Genomic DNA, 18,557 nt, shown 5'->3' with positions numbered 1-18,557 from the left:
TAATGCACAGGCCTTCTGAATTCCTGGGTTCACAGCAATGTCAAGGCACAAGATTTAGGAATTCGGTAGCCCCATGCCTCTGTCCCACTGGGGGAGTGTTAAATGCAGAGGTTGCTCCATGTGCTCCACGGATTGGAATGGCTGGCTCCTGTGAAGTTCAAGTTTGTCAGAGGGAACTAACTCATAGGAGCATCAAGGTGATGGGGTGATATCCAGGCACTGGCTTTGGTGAGGGCTCTCGTTCGGTTCCTCTAACTTGCTGGGCCAGTGTGTAAGGCTAGACTTCCTTGAGGTTTCTTCCTGAGATAGTGAATGCACTGCACTGAGGTTGTAGCCTCAGCCCCTCTGACTTGACGAACTTGAAAACACAAGTTTCTCTGTAATTACCATCTCTGCACCTTTGTTTTAGGATCAGGAAAAGCGCCCAACTGGCTCAAGACAAGCCTGTCCAGTGCAGTACCCTGTTCCTGGCAGGAGCCAGCACCACGCCACACACGTTGAAGAAGACAGAGAGAGTCCTGCAGTGTCCAGAGAGAGGTATCACCTCCCACATTAGGTGCTTGACCTTTGGGAACCAGGTACTGGTTTAAGTCCTGGAGCATGGAATTTAACATCTCTTTCACAGAGTGCGCCACAAACTGGCTGTTCCAAAGCAGAACAGGTAAGGGAAGACTCACTCTGTTACTATACCAAAAAAAAGAGCGCCGTTTCTTCCTGTAGGCGCTTACTTTATTTTAATTGTTGAAAGGACGAAAATGCTGTAGCCTTCTCTTTGTAATAAGTAAGACTGCATCGCTAGCTTTCATGGGGGTTTTTTTGTTTTATTTTAGTGCTCTGGAGTGCTATTGCGTTCCCGCCAGCTGGCACAGAATAGAGCAGTGCTCAGGCTACCTGAAGGTACAGGAGAGGGAGATCTGATAGTGCACTGGCTGCCTTCTGTGCCGCCAGTTGGAACCCTACCTATGTAGCTCTTCTCAAACTTGGGGGATACTAGCATCCCCCAAGAAACATCCGTGTGGAGCGGAGACCTGCTGTGGGAATGGGATGGGGATGCAGCAGCACCAAGAGGCAGGAGGAGCTAGGAGAAGGACTGGTAACACAGAGAACAGGAGGGGTGCCCTTGACTGCTGGGAGAAGTGAAAAATTGTCCTGGCGTGTGTTCATGTCAGTGCAACTTCACTTAAATAGATTAAATCAGAGTCTCGATCTTGCTCAGTGCCAAGGTTACCGCTGTCTGTCAAGATGACAGTAACAACTGCCTGGTGCTTTAGAATGTCCAGTGCAAGCCCTGGTCCCAGCAAAGATGAGAGCAGCCTCATCCTGCTCTGATCTGTGCCAGCTGACTGCACGTTGGACTGCACAAGCAGCTCACAAATGGCCAGGTCCCCCCAGAGGCAACTTGGAAGAGTGTCCAGCTATGGTTGTCTGACTGTCTGGAAGCTCCCTTTAGGCTGGAACTCATTATAGCCTATATCCAGGTCTTTTATATCTCTTGAATAGCCAAAAAGAGTGAATCCCAGTGATGAAAATAGCTTTCATTATGTTACGCTCATGACCATTGTTAATATTCCCAAGAGTATTCTCCTTTAGCTGCTTGGAAGCATACATCACCAGTTCCATAAGGAAGTGTGTCATGAATCGTTGGTATATATTGTGATTGGAGAGATATAAGGCATAATAAGATACCAAAAGCTCTAATATGAAAAATACCGATTCTGTAATGGAATAAACACAGGTACTATGTAGGACTAGAAATACCACTGTTCCTTTTAAATTTCTACGGTCTTAAATCTGAAGCCAGAGGGCATTAAGCAAATTAAATATGTAAATTAAAACTGGATAGAGGAGACTTTCTCTGCTCGTATGTAATAGCAATGGGAACTGAAAATAATGATATAGAAGTACACATAAGATTGAGTATGTCACTGATATATAGAGATATTCCCTTTTGATTTTTAGCATATTGTCAGCTTTGCAATCAGTATCATACTTGTCACTACAGGAAGAAAAATCAATAGAGCAAATAGTAAACCAGCGTCCTTCACAACAGGCGTAAGAATACCAAGAAGTAACAATTACACGGGGAAGGCAAGACAGCGTTAGAATGGACATGGATAATCTTAAATAATGACTTTTGTAGGCAATTTGTATCATTCAGCTGTTCATGTCAGTGTAAAACATGCAGTGTTTCATTGTTTCCGAAATAAACATTTGGTGAGAATTTCAGCTCTCTGAGTTTATAGACACCACTAGGGAATTCTTCATTTCTGACAGTATTATCTTATGTAAATGCTTTTCCTTATTCGCAAAAAGGAATTATCCTCCCATTGAAACCAGCAGACTTCTGCTAGCCAGCTTCAAAGGAAATAGGATTAGGCTCTAATTTGCAAGACAGTATTGGAAGATATGTTGTACCAAATCTAAACTATACAGATAATCCCAATAACAACAATAAAGCCACTGGTTTCAGTAGGCTTACCTTCCTGAAATCAGTGTGAGTTGGAAAACAATCTTAAAAGATTGCTACATGTTAGCAACATAAATTTATCATAAAACTCTGTGTATTTTTAGGATTAATTTTTGCCATGAACTTTCAAAGCGGCACAGCTTATTTGTTGTCTGGCGTAGAGACGCTCAGGATAAAAAAACACTGGCTTATTAGCTCTCAGTTGAATTTTTAGGTCTCCTCAGAGTCTACACGACCTGTAATGAAATATAAGATTCATAGAGCTGATGTTAATTCATTCCATGTATTTAGCTAAATTGAAAAAATAAACACTGGATTTCAAAATACTTGCTACAAATGGATATTTTACAAACTGAGGCCAGGTACTTTCTGTGCAACAATTTCGCACATTTCAGCTTAACTTAGTGAGAGGGTATCCTTTGTGCACAAACAGACTTTTTGCTCATCAGCACTGTTCAGTGTTTGCAAAACGTTCAACAGTGTTGTTACCACCCTTAGAAAGGTGGGCTTCCAGGGGGCTGTTGGAGAGCTGGAATACCTTCTTTGACTGTTCCCTACAGTGTACAATAGAGGAAAGAGGAGAAATGCGTATTAAAGGGATTCCTGGTTACAACGCACCTGCATTCTCTAAAACGAACGTGCAGCTCCCTTAGGTTTCAGTCCTCTCTGCTGAGCTCTAGTCTGTATGTGGGAAAACACATAGCCATAAAGTCAGTTGAGCTGCTTTGACTGCTCCTGCTTGATGATCAAGCTAAGTATAGGCTTTTGCTGGACCAAGCTCAGCACTGTCCAGTCTCCACATCTGAACATGACATAAATGACAATATTCGGAAGATGCTGGCAGGCAAAACCGGGGGAGACATTCTCTCAACTGAACTTCCTCTTCTGTGTAAGTACCTGCTGAGAGAGAGCTTTTTGGCTGGATGAAGCGAAAGCATGTTAATGTGTTCCACTCAATGATGGGGATTATCCTTTAGAAAGAGGCGGCTGGCAGAGACGGCTGGCATCCATCTGTTTCCTGCAGCAGGTATCTGCATATTATCTGCCCTGGCAGATCACATCCAATCCTTGAAATCGCAGGCTTTATGAAAATTACAGGAGTCACGCAAGTTCAGGATTAAGACCCTAACACTGATTTTCTCTGCAGTGAGCTGTATAAAAAACTTTAACTGGACAAGTAGGGGTCTGTTGAGGTGTGTCTTGTTTGCAACCCACAGATGTCAGTTAGCTATTAAAACAATACTTCAATCAAGTAACGAACAACCTGGCCCAAACCCACACCCTGGACTGGGATCCAAGGCCCAGATTCAGAGGGTATAACTTCCATCTAAATTCCTGTATCTCCTCTTGTTTTTTGATTGCCTCTAGGCCTCTTGAGATGTCCGCGCAATAGGAAATATAGAGACTTAGGTGGAGTTAAGCCCTCCGAGTCTGGACCCTGGACCCATTACAGACCTTTATGGGCAATGGAGAAACTGAGGAACAATTGTAATGTCTGTTAGACGATGACTCTGGGGTTTAGGCTGAAGTTCTTCATAAGAGTATAAGACTTCCAATAGGAGAGGACCTGTAAGTCCATAAAACATCTTTTAAAATTCCATTTCCAAACCTCAAGCCTTTGCTTCAGTGGCTTTCACTGTTCATTATCATTCAATGACAATGAACGTGTTATCATTTTTTCCTGTATTACTGGTTATTTCTACGGTGTGGTACGTTTTACTGGAATATGCATAGCACAGAGGATACCAGTTGCCTGCTGAATTTACCTCTCCAGATCTGAAAATTCATTTACATATTTATGTATGCAGGCGTGTGCCTGCATGCTTATGTCATATCATTTTATCCGTGTAAAATCTGCTTTTCTACACTCAACAGTTCCGCATGATACCTGAACTTCTTACTGCTGTTGCTAAACTGGGGCACTCAACACCACTGAGAAGTGAGGAAAAACAACGCAAACCGCACACGAGAGAAAACTGAAATGTGGGGGCTGAGGCTCAGGGTCTCTTCTGTTGCGGGGTTTCCAGAAGGACCGAGCACACACAATTCCTTCTTCTTCTGTTGCTTTCCTATTTCTCATTCAGCTCAGATGTTCTTTCAGTAAAACGCTGTGATGGCGTGTTTATTTTGTTATTTATATATTATTTTTATTAAATAATTGAGCCATACAACCCAAACTACCAGCCCCCCCCGCCCTCCCCTTGCACATTAATCCTTTCGGGATTAAAGTCTGCATACATCAGCAGGCTGTAATAAGGAAAACCGACATTGCAGCTTTCGTCACCATGAGCAGGGAATTGCGGCAGGCTGCAGTTGCTCAATTGCGCATCTCACTGATGCAAGCTGCAAAAGAGAAGCGAAAAAAAGTAATTAAGTCACTCAGCAGCGTGTTCCCCTCCTCTCCTCACTTCCCTTCTTTGCCTCCGGTTCCCTCCCTTCCGCCTCCTCTGAGTTTTTTGCCCTTATTTTGAGAGACTGACTGGTTGCATCACTTTCAACCACCAGCACATTGGGCCACGTGCAGGCACCGGATTTCCTCCCAGCCTATTTTGCCCACCGCTGGCTCCCACACATGGAGCATCCTCTCTCGGCATGGCTTATGCTTATGCGGCTTCTCCAAAGCATCTCTGAGGGTGGTCATCTCCTGGCCACCATTTCGTGAAGCCACCGGCCCCAGCTCCCCCAGCACAGCAGTGCAGGTGGTGGGGCGAGCAAGCGGTCTTAACCTTGGTTTTTGGTGCCGCAACCCCAAGCCCATAGCCAGTAAACAGATGTCGGCGGTGTCTGTGGGTTGTGGCGGAAAAGGGTGGAACTGTGTGGCTGCCGGTTGGGTTGGGGCTGAGAGGCAGCCAGAGCGGAGATGGGGGGAAAAAAAATGCAGCCGGGGTGCTGAGGGGCTCAGGGCCATCCTGCTGGGGGGCTGCCGGCCACGCCGGGGAGCTGGACGCTGTGGGGGCCTTTGTTCAGGGATGTTTGTATGGGAACATGGTGGGGAAGCATGAACTTTTGCCATTTTGACCCCTTCCATCCTGGATGACTCACGGATGAGTTGGGGCAGATACGTCCCTCAAGGACTCTGGGATTTCCTGCCCAGTCCGATCGAATGGAGATATCACAGCCACTGGGTAGATCCTACAAAGAACGGCGTTTTTGCCTAGGTTGTGGCTTTTGTGTGGCGTTCATTGCGCTGATGCCTGTGATGAAGAAAACCAAAAGTATGTTTTGCACAAGATGTTTGTTTTGATGTTGAGGTCTGTGGATCTGTGTCTAGATTGTATCACTCTTTTCATGCAGCTATTGCAAGCATAACCATTTTTCTTGGAAATGTAGGAGTAAGGCTACTCCAACAATATATGGAGTATAAAAGACATATACTTTTTTTCCCTTAAATAGATATATATTTTTTTTAGAGTGAAGAAGGCTAAGGACAAGATGTTATGCTAAAAGGCATGCTGCATGTGGCATCAATGCGTTGCTGGACGTTCATGCCTTTGGAAGCACTCATCTAAACAAGCGTTTCCCCAAGACTATCACTGACCAGCAGGTATCTGGGATAACGACAGCAAATCGTGCCAAGTCACTGAAAATGGACCATACAATGTACCTCATCAGAAAGAACAGCGTTCGTTACATTTGACTGATAACACGCGTCACCCCCCGGCTATGTCCCTGGCTTGGCAGTGTGGGTCTGTGGTTCAAGTCTAGAGGAGAAGAGGGCATGGTGTGCCTCCTTACTCCTGTTAGGAGACAAATCTGTGGGAAACAGATGTCAAAGCGGCTTTCTATTCCCTCTTTCCTGCATGTGGCACAGGCTGGCTGGCAACCTTCTTCCCTCCATAGACAAAGGGGAGCAAGGGCTGAATTGTGCCTTCCTGAAAGGCAGCTCTTTCCCCTTCTGGAAGTGTTTTAGGGAACGGTGGAGAACACCCCTTGCCATGGTCTTCACGCTAGGGATGCAGTCTGGCCCTGAGAAATCATCTGCTGCCCCCCACCTCCCTCTAAATTCCCACTGAAATACTGGAATTCAGCATAGTGTGCATCATGGCTGCATGGCTGTAAGACTGGCTGCATTTTTCTTTCACTGATCGTTAGTTTGTCGAAGTCAAAACAATACTGAATTAGGAAACAGATTCAGCACGGAGGCTGCCAGCTTCCTTTAGCTTTATTTTGTTTACTTTTGATTTGTCTGCCGCCACTTCCTGGCTTTAGAAAATAGCGTTGTCTATGACTTGTAAATAAAATTAGGTCAAATAATAAAAACTGTTAATGGCAATATAATCATTTTATGGCAAGTGATTAGAAAGATGTAAACAGAACATTATGACTTTAGGATGCGTACCGACGATACAGCATGACTTCCACAGGGAAAGGACGTACCCAGAAATCTGGGGCAGCAGACTACAAAGAGCAGTTAAATGGAAAATGAATCTGTTCGCATATAGATGCCCAAGGATCAAATATAATTTTCCATTAGATCTTTCTAAAAACCCATCCTTTATGCCCGTTTGCTAGCAGAGAGAATTCTTTAAATCAATAGCAAATTGGCTAAGCGACAAACTTGATCAAAGCCTCATTATGTATGAAAATTTAATTTCGCTGGTTAGGGAATTGCGAGGGGGAAGGTTCTGTGCCTCTCTGCGTTTCCTTTGTGCTTCTTATGCAGTACAAAGGGAATTGCAAATTTCCGAGACCCCCATAGCGGGTGTAGAGGAGCAGAGGACACCACCCCCTTGTGCATCAGTGTCCAGGAGGACGGTGACTCCAACGCCGTCCTCGTTGCCAGGCCCACAGGCAGGGTGAGTGTCAGGGCTGGGGTGGGGGCTTTCGGGGTGGGGAAAAGATGTTCTTGCAATGCTAAGATGACAGGTCTTTTTCTTTGGAGCTGATGCTAGCTGGTCCACACGGCAGCCACCCCTCGGCTTCTCCAGCCTGCACTGAGGCCACAGACCATCACAGTTCGACAACCTCAAAAAGACAACGCAGATCTTAAGAGAAGATGCAACTGCCATCCTACAGGGAGAAGCAAGGCAACACATTGATGCCACCAGCTTCTCCATATCAATGCAAAGCGCACAACGCCTTGGGTAATGCTAAATGTAGGAGGGAGCTACCTTCCCCAGCAAGTCCACAGAGGCTTGAAGAGATGCCTCCCTCTCCTCTGTGAGCCATGGCGAATCAGGAAATCTGGCCCAGGGCCTAAAAACGCTTTTAAACTTGTGTCTCCTTATCTCTCCTCCGGAGCTAGAATACTCTTTCCTGCCTCCCAAGAATTATACAAAAATAAATCTTCTCGGATCTGCAGAATGCTTTGCTGACACTAATTGTGTTGTAAGAAAGAAACAGATTTATTTTTAATGGAATGGGATACTCATTTCTAAAGAACATGTTTAAAGGTCTGTTACCAAGATGAAAAAAGTATTCAAATTTAATAAGAGGAGCAACATGACCTCTGCATACTTCCCATTGCTTTAGCAAGGCCAAATCCTTCTCACTTTACCTCAGCTTGTGCTAATCTCTGTCAGGGCTGCATGCACAGAAGCCTTTGCCAGCACAGAAGCCTTTGCCGGCACCGAAGCCTACAAAGACGACACCAGTTAGGCTGCCCAGAATCAACCAGATGCTGCTGCAGAAAAGATGGACATTGTTAATCTTCTCCCTCCACATTCATCCCCGCCTTGCCATGATACTGTCTGAAGTCTTCTGTCTCATCTCTCCCCGCTTCTCTTCCCTCCCCTCAGTCCTCAACCCACACTCACTTGCTGGGGCAGATGCAGCAGGCTTGTTGTGGGCATTTCCCCCTTAGGACCTAGACACGAATCTCAAGAACTCTGCTCCATCAAGGCTTTCATGGCCTTTCTGCCCTGGCTTGATAAAAAGGAGGGGTTTCGCCTTTCTTCCCCATGTGCCAGCTGGCACCCACAGAGTATGCCCAGGGTTTTCCAAGGAGCTGAAGGGGTGTCGGTGCCCAGATCTCACTGGCTTTGCACCGAGTGACACACATCCTCTGCTCTGTATCACTGCGGCACGAACTCTTGGATGTGCAATCTGAACGTTTGCTTTCTGTGAGTGGTAATGCTAGAGAAAAACAAAAATTAGTGCTGGATCATTGGGGAAGGAAAGCATGAGGTGGCGTGGGGCATATTCATTTTTAAATGGGTGAATTCTCCTGGGATGTCCCCCTCTTCTGCAATTTTCAGATCCATTGTGAATGTGTAGATCATGTGTCTGATAGAGGAAAATGAATTAGCTGAGGTTATAATTTTAGACACGCATATTCGGTGGGGAAATGTGATACCTAGATTTCTAAGATTTCAACCTGACCATGGCAAAGGCAATACTCACATGAGACAAGACAAAGGAAGAAAGGTGCTTCTTGCCACCGCTTTGTCTAATGTGATCTCTGGATACCCTTCGTGAAAGAGAAGAAACCTGCTTTGCTTTAGGGAGTGAAGCAGACCCTTTCTGTAGCACCACCAAGTGGTTGAGCACCCGTAGAAAAAGAATGTCTGCAAAACAAGCATGCAGCAGGGCTCCACAGCAACATTTTTCAACAACTTTACAGTCTTTTAAGCGTTAAATATTATTTTCGGCATGCAAACCTGAGTGTAAATTGGGAGTAACATCACTGAAGCTGGCCAGAGTGTGGGTGAAGACGGTATTAGACGTGTTGCACTCAAAGCCGTCAGAAGAAGACTGACAACACCTTAATGCTTATGTGTTGTTGCGGGCGAGCAGATGTCTTGAGCTGTGAACCAGGACCTGGCTGCATTAGAAGCGCTACAGGCAGAGAGTGATAGACAGATCTTTGTTTGACCAATTTTCCACTGGAAAGTGGTATCGGGAATCGGTGATAAGTGAGATTTTTTAGTGGTTTTTGAGCAGAATTTACTTTTCTTCTCCTGAAAACAAAATATCTCCGTGAATTTATAAATCAGATTTGAACATCTAGGAAAGGGGATGTGATCAGAAATGAAGACAGGGTTCCTTGTTCCATGAAAGGCTCCTGGTGTAAAATTGCCCTGTGCTAGTGATAAATGATCAGTGAAACTTTTTCATATGACGTGTTATAAGCTGTTGCTGCCCTAACTGCAAGGTTTCTACTCAAGAAGGCCTTGAGTCTTCTTATGATGGAGAGGGGCCTGTAGTAGCTTGGCTGCCCAAGCTCACCCCCACCACAAAGAGACTTACAGGCAAAGGGATTGCCTGGGATGTCCCTTGCAAAACCTGGCTCTTCATGAGCACACAAGCATCCAGCATAAGAGTCCAAGCCACTGGAATTGTCCTGGTCACGGCTTACTTGAACCTGCCAATCTGACTCATGGAAAGTCCTCCTGGAACCAGACCATCTGCATAAAACTGATTTAATGTGTTTCAATGCGGGAACAAAGTCCTTGCATCTGTGGTAATTAGCCCTTAAAAAAAGCACACTGCGTAATATGCCTCTCAGCTATCACGTCCCGCTGTAATTGCTGCATTCATCAATTGTAGGTATCATTAGGTCTCAGCCAACGACCCCAGCTTGCTTCCTGGCCAAAAAGGAGGACACTCGGGCTTGTGTTCGTCACTGACCTTTTGCAATGCCACAGCAACATTAGCTCCATTCTGCCTCCAGGAACAGGGTGGGCCAAAGGTGTCTCTGCTCTTCATGGGGGCAGCTCAGGTGAAAAGAGCCCCAGGAGGAACAAAGGCCCCCTTCTTCTGTACCAGCTAATGCTTCTGTAATTAATAAAGCAGGTGCTCGGTGGCCATTCTGTTTCCCTGCCTGCAAACTTGCAACGCAGCCAGAGATGCCTGAGGTGATGCTGTTTGGAAAAGCAGCAGAAGACCCAGCATTCCTAATGACAGAGATAGATGCGCTTTCAAAAATACATTTCTTAGCACGACAGGCAAAGCTGAAAGGGGCCTGAGGTGAAGTCTGAGGTGAAGCTTTGCAAAGTCCCATTTTCAAGAAGAGCAGCTGCCAGTGATACGGTTGTTGGATTCATCCTCCAACAAGATACTGCAGGCATATGATGGGAATATTTGTATTTGAAAAGAAGAGAAGCACCAACAGATCACGACCCATCATAAGCAAGCTTGTGAGAGCTAAATGTGATTTTCGGAGGAGGTGGTTATGCATGGCTGCCACAGCGTTTGATGGGAGCAGTGGCTGTTCAGCACCCCTGAAGAGAAGGCTAAGTTGACCCTGAGGGAAAGTAGATAAATTGAGTCAAAACACATGGCACTGTCTGATTTCTAAGGGATTATTAAAATCAATAAAAATTCTGAGCATTCGTGCATGTGTGTCTGTGATATAACAAAGAGCAACACATATATATGAATGTATATAAAGAATAGTATCTACATATATATATGTCTGAAGTTGCGGCGGGGGGGGTTAGATTAGACATTAGGAAGAATTACTTTACTGAAAGAGTGGTCAGGCACTGGAACAGCCTGCCCAGGGAGGTGGTGGGGTCACCATCCCTAGAGGTGTTTAGGAAACGTCTAGATGTGGCACTTCAGGGCATGCTCTAGTGGCAGAGATTGTAGGGGGTTGGGTTTTTTTTGTGTGTGTATGGTTGGACTCGATGATCTCAAAGGTCCTTTCCAACCATGAAGATTCTATGATTCTATGATTCTATGTATGTACACACGCAAGCTCATATTGCTTAAATAGCTATAATAGGGATCCTGTCAGTATCAGCCATCCATACCAAACCTCCTTTTGTGTTTATCTATCTTGATGCTTGAGGATCTGAAAGCCAAAATTGACAAGCAGTCAAAATATTGTTCACTGATAGCTCTAAAAATATAATCACAGTGGAGCACGTCACTATGTTCAAACCAAAGTCAAGCTGCCTGTTTTAATACAAAGCTGGGCACTCCATTGTCGCTCAGGCCATCTGCGTGCACGCTATATTTAAAATGGAAAAAGGCCTCCGGGGAAAATGAACCAAATTCACCATGGGTACAAACAGGCATGGCTCTTTTGAGGTCTGTGGAATGCATTTGCTTACACCAGTAATGGATTTAATCCAGAGACCGTTGTTCTTTATGAGACCTCCTTTTTCTTTGTGTTTATGCCAGTGTAACTCCACTTGTTTTGGTAGGAATAATACTAATTTATACCAGTGTAAGCGGCAGAAATTTTTATTTTTGCTTTTCAGCACAGATGCTAGGTAACAACTTTCATAGCCTGTTTCCTTTCCTACTTTGCTGTAGTTTTTCTGCAGGTGCTGTTCCTCTGATTTTTCTACATTTACTTCGGGTTTCCTTAGTCTCAATGAGAAGGCAGCCAGGCCTTCACGGTGCTCGCTCCTTAGAGTCGATGTTTTTCCCCAGTGCGTATCCCATTCCTGGTGCTGAGGATTGCCCTGCTGCCTTCACCAGCACTTCCCTCCTGCCACCATCACAGCCACCACCGTTCTGGCAGGGAAGGGCTGCGCCCTCCAGTAGTTCATTAATGCTACTTGTTAATTGTCCAAAGACTGGAGACGGGGGGGTCTGGCTCCATGTGCATGAAGCATCCCTTCTCTTCCTTGTGGCTTGGCTGCACAACCTAATTTTCCCTGGAGAAATAGCTTGCGGTTAATAACGCAGGCCATGTCAATAAAACTAGGTAGAAAGTAATAGTGTGCAAGTAGCAGGCAGCATTGTAGAGCATCAGAGATGATCAAAAGGGCTTAATATTTAGTGGTTGGAAGAGTAGACCAGGATGAAGATAATCTTAACTCTCCCTATGATGCAGTTAGCAAAAAGCACACATCTATCTCTGCCTCTTTTACTGTCAGGCTGGGTCTCCGGACTTAACCTTGCACTGCCACCAAAAGCAATTCCCTATTTCCTTAAGTTTTACGTTCCTGAAAATCAGTGGCAGAAGAGGTGAACGTATTTGGGCTATTGACTTTATACAGGCTACTAAAAAAAGAACAAAGCAGAAAAGGGTACCTAAGCATCGCACCAAGGGTGTGGTAGGAGATGTTAAAGTACAAGCTGCCTTTCTTAAACGCCTATCCTCTCACCAGCTGATGTCATTTCCCCCGATAGCTCGAGCATTAGCCCTCTCGTCGGTTGAAAAATGAGTCCCCGAGGAGCCTAAATTAAAGACGCCCGTACAAAAGTGCAGGGCCTGACCTCTCGCAGCTGCGCCGGGGGCTAATACTGATTCATTGTGCTGCTCCGTGTCACCGTCCGAGGGCAGAACAAGGGGGCAGGGGAGGGATACGGAGGCATTTCGGGCCCCTCGTTAGCTCATTCATAGACACCTGGTGTCCCGCCTCCTCCTCACGCTTCGGTGCATCCCACCCCTATTGTATAGAAAATCCACTTCTTTAGAGATCTGAGCTGCCTGGGCCAGACAAAGACCAAAATTAAATCCGCAGCTGCCCAGGAAAAGGCTCTCCCCATCGGGGGTTATTATCGAGGATCTCTGATGAGCGAGCGGCGCGGGGAGCTCCTCTCGCCTCTGTCACTTCCAGTTACAGGTTTGGAGGGATGCATCCGCACATATTTTAAATAACGCGGGCCACTGCATAGCTGATGCGGACTGTCATGCCTCCGTTGACCCAGTTTAGCTCCAGAGCATTACGAGAGGTATGTGACCCGCTGCGCTCACCACGTTTGGCTGGACAACACTCCAACTGTTTGCAGCCTGCAGGAAACACTGAGTGTCACGGGGCGGTGAGGCCAAAATACCCTCGTGGCAGCTCCCTCGCCCTCAGTGAAGCTGCATCAAGGGTAAATTTGAACCGACAAGGGCCAGCTCCTATTCTCAGTAACCCCAGAGAGTGTCTGGAATTGCATCATTAGCGTCCGAGGAGTTATTTTGGGTCTACACGGGCACAAGCGCAAGCAGAGTCTGGCACTGAGTTTAAAGGAGCAAAACAAAGAGAGGTTGACGTCAAAAAGCAACAGCGGCAGGCAGCACATGTAGGCTATATAGTCCCAAGTTTTGAAAGGAAAAGGAACATAAAGTTAATAGAAAACCTTTGCGGCTACTAAATACATTTTATTCTTGAATCCCCTGTGGAACCAATCAGTCCCTTGGCTTATAAAAATAGATGCAACAGGTGTTAGTTTGAAGACTTTTGTGCCTCGTGTTAAGGGCACTAATGAAAAGTTTATGGTCAGTGAAACCTGGAGGAGAAAGCAGGATTACAGCAGAAAAAATTCTGCCCCGCTACACTAGAGAAGATCTGGAGCCGTGCCATTGACCAGGGGAATTTAAATCTGCATCTCAAAAGCTTTGCATATCTGATCACCATTCCTACTATCGCTGTCTAAATAGCCTCATGCTGGTAACCTGACCTATTTCGTTGGTGGCAGCTCCTTCTGTTCTCTCCATCTAACTCATTTCTTTCAGGGCGATGCTGAGGATGAGTGCTGTTATCTGATTTTCTCTTGATTTCCTTCTTTACTCTGATGCGTTTCCTGTGTTTTCTTTGGGCACATCAACTTAATTGCAGCTCTTTAAGACAGCCAAAGACAAGTTGCCTCCTAGGGACTGGCGCTAGCCAAGCTACAGCATGGGGGTGTGAACATTATGCACATAGCAAGATATGGAGCTGAGAGTGGGATTTTCACAGCCGCCTAGGGGAGCTGGATGACTGAATCCCATTAGGGCTGCAGTGAGGTTTGGCAACCTTGCCTTTCCTGGCCGCCTTTGAAGAAGTCTCAGCACAGAGCCAAAGTCTAAATCTTGCATGAAGCAAGACATGCTGTTCCTCCCACAGGACTGAGTGCTGCTCTCATTGCTGTTGCAAGAGCTGAGCTGGAGGCTGTGGAAGGATCCCCAGGCACAACTCCCATTATCCTATATAAGGACATAAGGAAATAAAAGGAGAATTTCAGGCACTGTCAGAAGATATCGTCAGAGTGTTGGAGATCTGTCTGAATCTGTGCAGGCAAATCAGCTAGAAAGATAACTGCAGTAGATCCTTGTATTTGGGAAGACTTGTACGTGTTTATAATTATACAGCATTTACAAAAAATGGTCAATGTTCTACTTCAGAGGTCAACATGCACTTTAGCAAATGGTGTGTGAATTACTCATGTGATCTCTTCAGTCACCAGAGAAAGTCTGGTCAACAGCAGTGAGCCTCCCTATGCATCGTTACAGCAGCAAATGGGAAATTCTGCCCCAACTTGAGAATAGTATGGGATCTGGGACAGCAAGAGGCAGTTAATTAACATGTTTAGCCCAAAGATGGGCACTACCAGACCTGTGCTGCACGACATCTTAAGTAATGCAAGTTCTTGACTGATTATGGAATTGTTTTTACTTTGAAGTACATTTGCAACTATCAGAATGATGAGAAGGGACTCTCATGTCTCAACAAACCAAGCTGCAGAATTAGGAACTTCAGCATTACCTCTCATCCTAAGGACACCGCAGTCTTCCTTTGCCCTCTGCTGTTGGAGCCATGCAAGAGGGTGACCAGGCACCAAATGAAGCTCTGCTGAATCCAGGTGCTCTGGGAAGATCTCCCACAGCTGCTTACTTACATTTAGACATTTAACATCATTACAGCATCATAACAATGTGCCATTTTCCTCTTGTTTATAGGTACGCAAGAGTTTCTTTGACAAGCAAAAAACCTACTTTAAAATGGTTTAATTTTGACCTTGAGAAGAGTAAATTGAGTTGAATCGCCTTGAAATAGAGTGTTTGTCTGTAACAAATACTCCTAATAAAATGAGCAGGAGAAGGCAGGGGAAGAACAGACAGACCCAACAGTTCCCTTCCAAGGGTTAATACAAGGTAGACCAATATTGTGGTGGAAGCACAGGAAGCTGTAAGATTCTCCACAAGATTCAAAACAAAGAGTTGTTTTGAATAAACTTACTGGTAGTACCTGCCTTAGAGATCTGCCAAAGCACCCAACCTTTTTCCTTGATAACTGTGAAGGAGACTCAAAAATAGAGCCAGCCGGAGGTTTTATTGTCAGAAATGTGCATATAATGCCTAAAATCAAAATGTATAAGAAGAATTTCAGCTACGCCTGAAATGTTGCTGTTATTTTTGAAAGCGGGTTAAGTGGTGGTCTTGAGTCTTTCACTGCACTTAGGATCTTTCCCCAGAGGGAATTTTCCTTGACTGCAAGGACTTACTCTACCTTACTGTACTGGAAGCGATGTGGGAAAAGGATTTCTCCCGCGGTAAAAGCATTTCAGCGAGTGCATTGATGAGGAATGCCTGAGACTTAATTGCAGGGAAACCTATACCTGACAGCCTGGAACAGAGGGAGGTGTAACAAGGCAACTTTAAACAAAAATATAAAAAGCTAATTACAAACATGTGTAAAGCATAAGGCAAGAAAAAGAAAACAGAGAAAGAACGGCGAGGATGCTGTGGCAAAGTGGCAAAGTGACCGGTGGGGAGCTGTCATGGCCAAAGCCACTGGATGAGGACTGCAGCGTTTATTGCTCACTGGAAGTCATTTTTCAAGTCAAGGAGCAATGCTTCTCCAACATAAATGAAAAATTCCAGGCAGCAGAGGGTAACTGAAGCCCTCTTAAAACAAAAGTATCATTGAAGAGAGACTAATAAATCACACAGTGACTAAATTTTTTCATTTGGAGTGGAGAACTCCTCTCTCAAACCAGGTCCCCGTGTCAAGCCCACCCCCATAGTATTAACAAAGCATTTCAGGATGTGTGTTTATCTTTAGTCGGTACAAACTTCAGAAGGATGTAAGCACTTCGAGTTGGGGCTGGGAGTTTTGGCTGTGCTGGTGGGAGAGCGAGCCGCTAGCCTGAGACCCCTTTGCCTGTGAACACCCACAGTAAATCTCTGCTTCTGCTTCCTGCTTGCAGACGGGAAGGGAGGGGAGGAAAGGAGCTCCTCTGGGCTCCTCTGCCCTAAAATGTACTAAATCCTGCTCCTCAGTACAGGCTTTTGTCCAAACGTTTTAGGCATGAAGGAAGTTTGGGATCACGCTCAAGATGCAGAATAGCTGCACCCTCTGAAGCTGCCTTCCCTTTCGCAGGCAACGGTATTGAGGTCGGCTGGATTCACTGAAGAACACGGTGATGTACATGTGCTTGTTCCGTTCTTGATTCCTTTTTTCAGGAATCAAGTGCAGATCACTAGCCTCAGCCATCATCCTGAGACAAATTTATCTCCGGATTTTGTCCAGGAAACCTTGAAATGAGGGCTGTATTAACCACCTGGCTGCTTCTAAATAGTTCACAAAAATGCAAATGCTGAACTCCACTTGCTACAGTGCATCTCTTCTCAGTTTGCTTCTCTTTTGCCGACGCAAAAAGCACACCTAGTCCTCAACTTGGATTGCGCAGTGAAGATTGCAAGCACTTAGATTTATTTCATTGCTCTTCAGGAGGAGGGTAACTTTCTGTTACGGTGACGTGAGAGAAATTGAAAGGAACAATAAACAGCACTCCAAAACCTCTTTTTAATAGACGTGCTTCTTTTTATAGTTCAAATACTTTCACAAACAGGGATTTAGCTCTGTGCAACCATTTGAAACAGCAGCTTTGTTACTGAGTTAATTTTATAGGTAAAGCAGTAAATTATAGCAGTTCCAATGAATGCAAAATAGCAAACCTAAGGAAACTGGAGAGCTTTGTGAAGGCAAATGGAGGCAAATCAGGATCTGAACAAAGGACAATGCAGATTGGATAGATTAAGCCTTTACTCCAACTGTTTGAGGATACGGGACAGACCTCCACATGCACAAGAGCTGCATTACTGGGCCGTGTTAAGTAGAGAGTCAGCATGCATGCTGCAAGGGGCAGGACCCTAAGACATTAATATGAGACACACACTTCTCTGCCTAAAGTATTTGCAGAGCTTCTACAACAGCAAAATTACATGTGAGCAGTGATCCCCCAAACGGGATGAAAAAGTGCGTGAAGTCCAAATGCAACCCCTCACCCAACCCTCGGTGATTCCTGTGGACTTTGGCGAAAATACGCTAATTCTGGAGAGTTCAAACATGTCATTTCTGTCTTGCATTATGGAGTTGACAGCACTTCTGGAGCACTTAGTTGCTATGCTTAAAGTCCTTGATCTTCTTCTGTGACCTGACCCAAGACCTCAAAAACTATTTTTAAGGATTGTATTTATCAAATAACACCGCTATCCATTGCCAGCTGCATTACAAGTATTCCCTGTCCATACTGAAAGAATGGACAGAAAAAATAGAAGATTCTTTGCCCTGGAAGATGTTATAAACTAATAAAGCTTCCCAAACCCTGGTAAAATATGTCGTGGGGCTGGAGGCTGGAAAGCAGTAGGTATCTATTCTATTTTGTCCTTGCAAATTTTGCTTTGTAACTGAATTCTTCACCTTCCCCTATCCCTGTCCCACACACACCTCATCCAATTACCGTGAAAATCAAGAGAGAAGAATCTATCCATGTCCACGGGCCTCGGATAATATCTCATGAAAGATGTGATCCCACAGAAGACAGGGAGGAGAAGGTGCAGAAACACCTAAAAGTTAACATTATAAAAATGTAACAGGTGCAATGGTTGCCACCAGCCACCTGAACTGGCTGACCTCTCTCTGCTGTGTGCCGTGTTGCTTTAGCACACTTTGTCTTTGTCCCTCTGCTGTCTTTGGTTGATCAGCTCCTTTGGGCAGGTAGTCTCTTATATGACTGTACAGCAGAATAGAATGGAATATAGTAGAATAGAATAGAATAGAATAGAATAGAATAGAATAGAATAGAATAGAATAGAATAGAATAGAATAGAATGGAATGGAATGGAATGGAATGGAATGGAATGGAATGGAATGGAATGGAATGGAATGTGTTGGGTTGGAAGGGACCTTTAAAGGCCACCTAGTCCAACCCCCCTGCAGTAAGCAGGGACATCTTTAACTAGATCAGGTTGCTCAGAGCCTCATCAAGCCTGGCCTTGAATGTCTCCAGGGATGGGGCCTCCATCACCTCCCTGGGCAACCTGTTCCAGTGTCTCACCACCCTCATTGTAAAGAACTTCTTCCTAAGTGGAGGGAGGGGACAGTGACACAAAGGACAAATGTAACCAGCACCCTACAGCTCCGCAGCTAAATTTTTTCCCCGTGTTGTTACAGGATAACCCAAAAGTGCGTGTGTGATAATACACTCTGAAGGCTTT

Source organism: Larus michahellis, chromosome 1 (genome assembly GCF_964199755.1).
Source record: "Larus michahellis chromosome 1, bLarMic1.1, whole genome shotgun sequence".
Taxonomy (NCBI): Eukaryota; Metazoa; Chordata; class Aves; order Charadriiformes; family Laridae; genus Larus; species Larus michahellis.
This window is presented reverse-complemented; position numbering follows the sequence as displayed.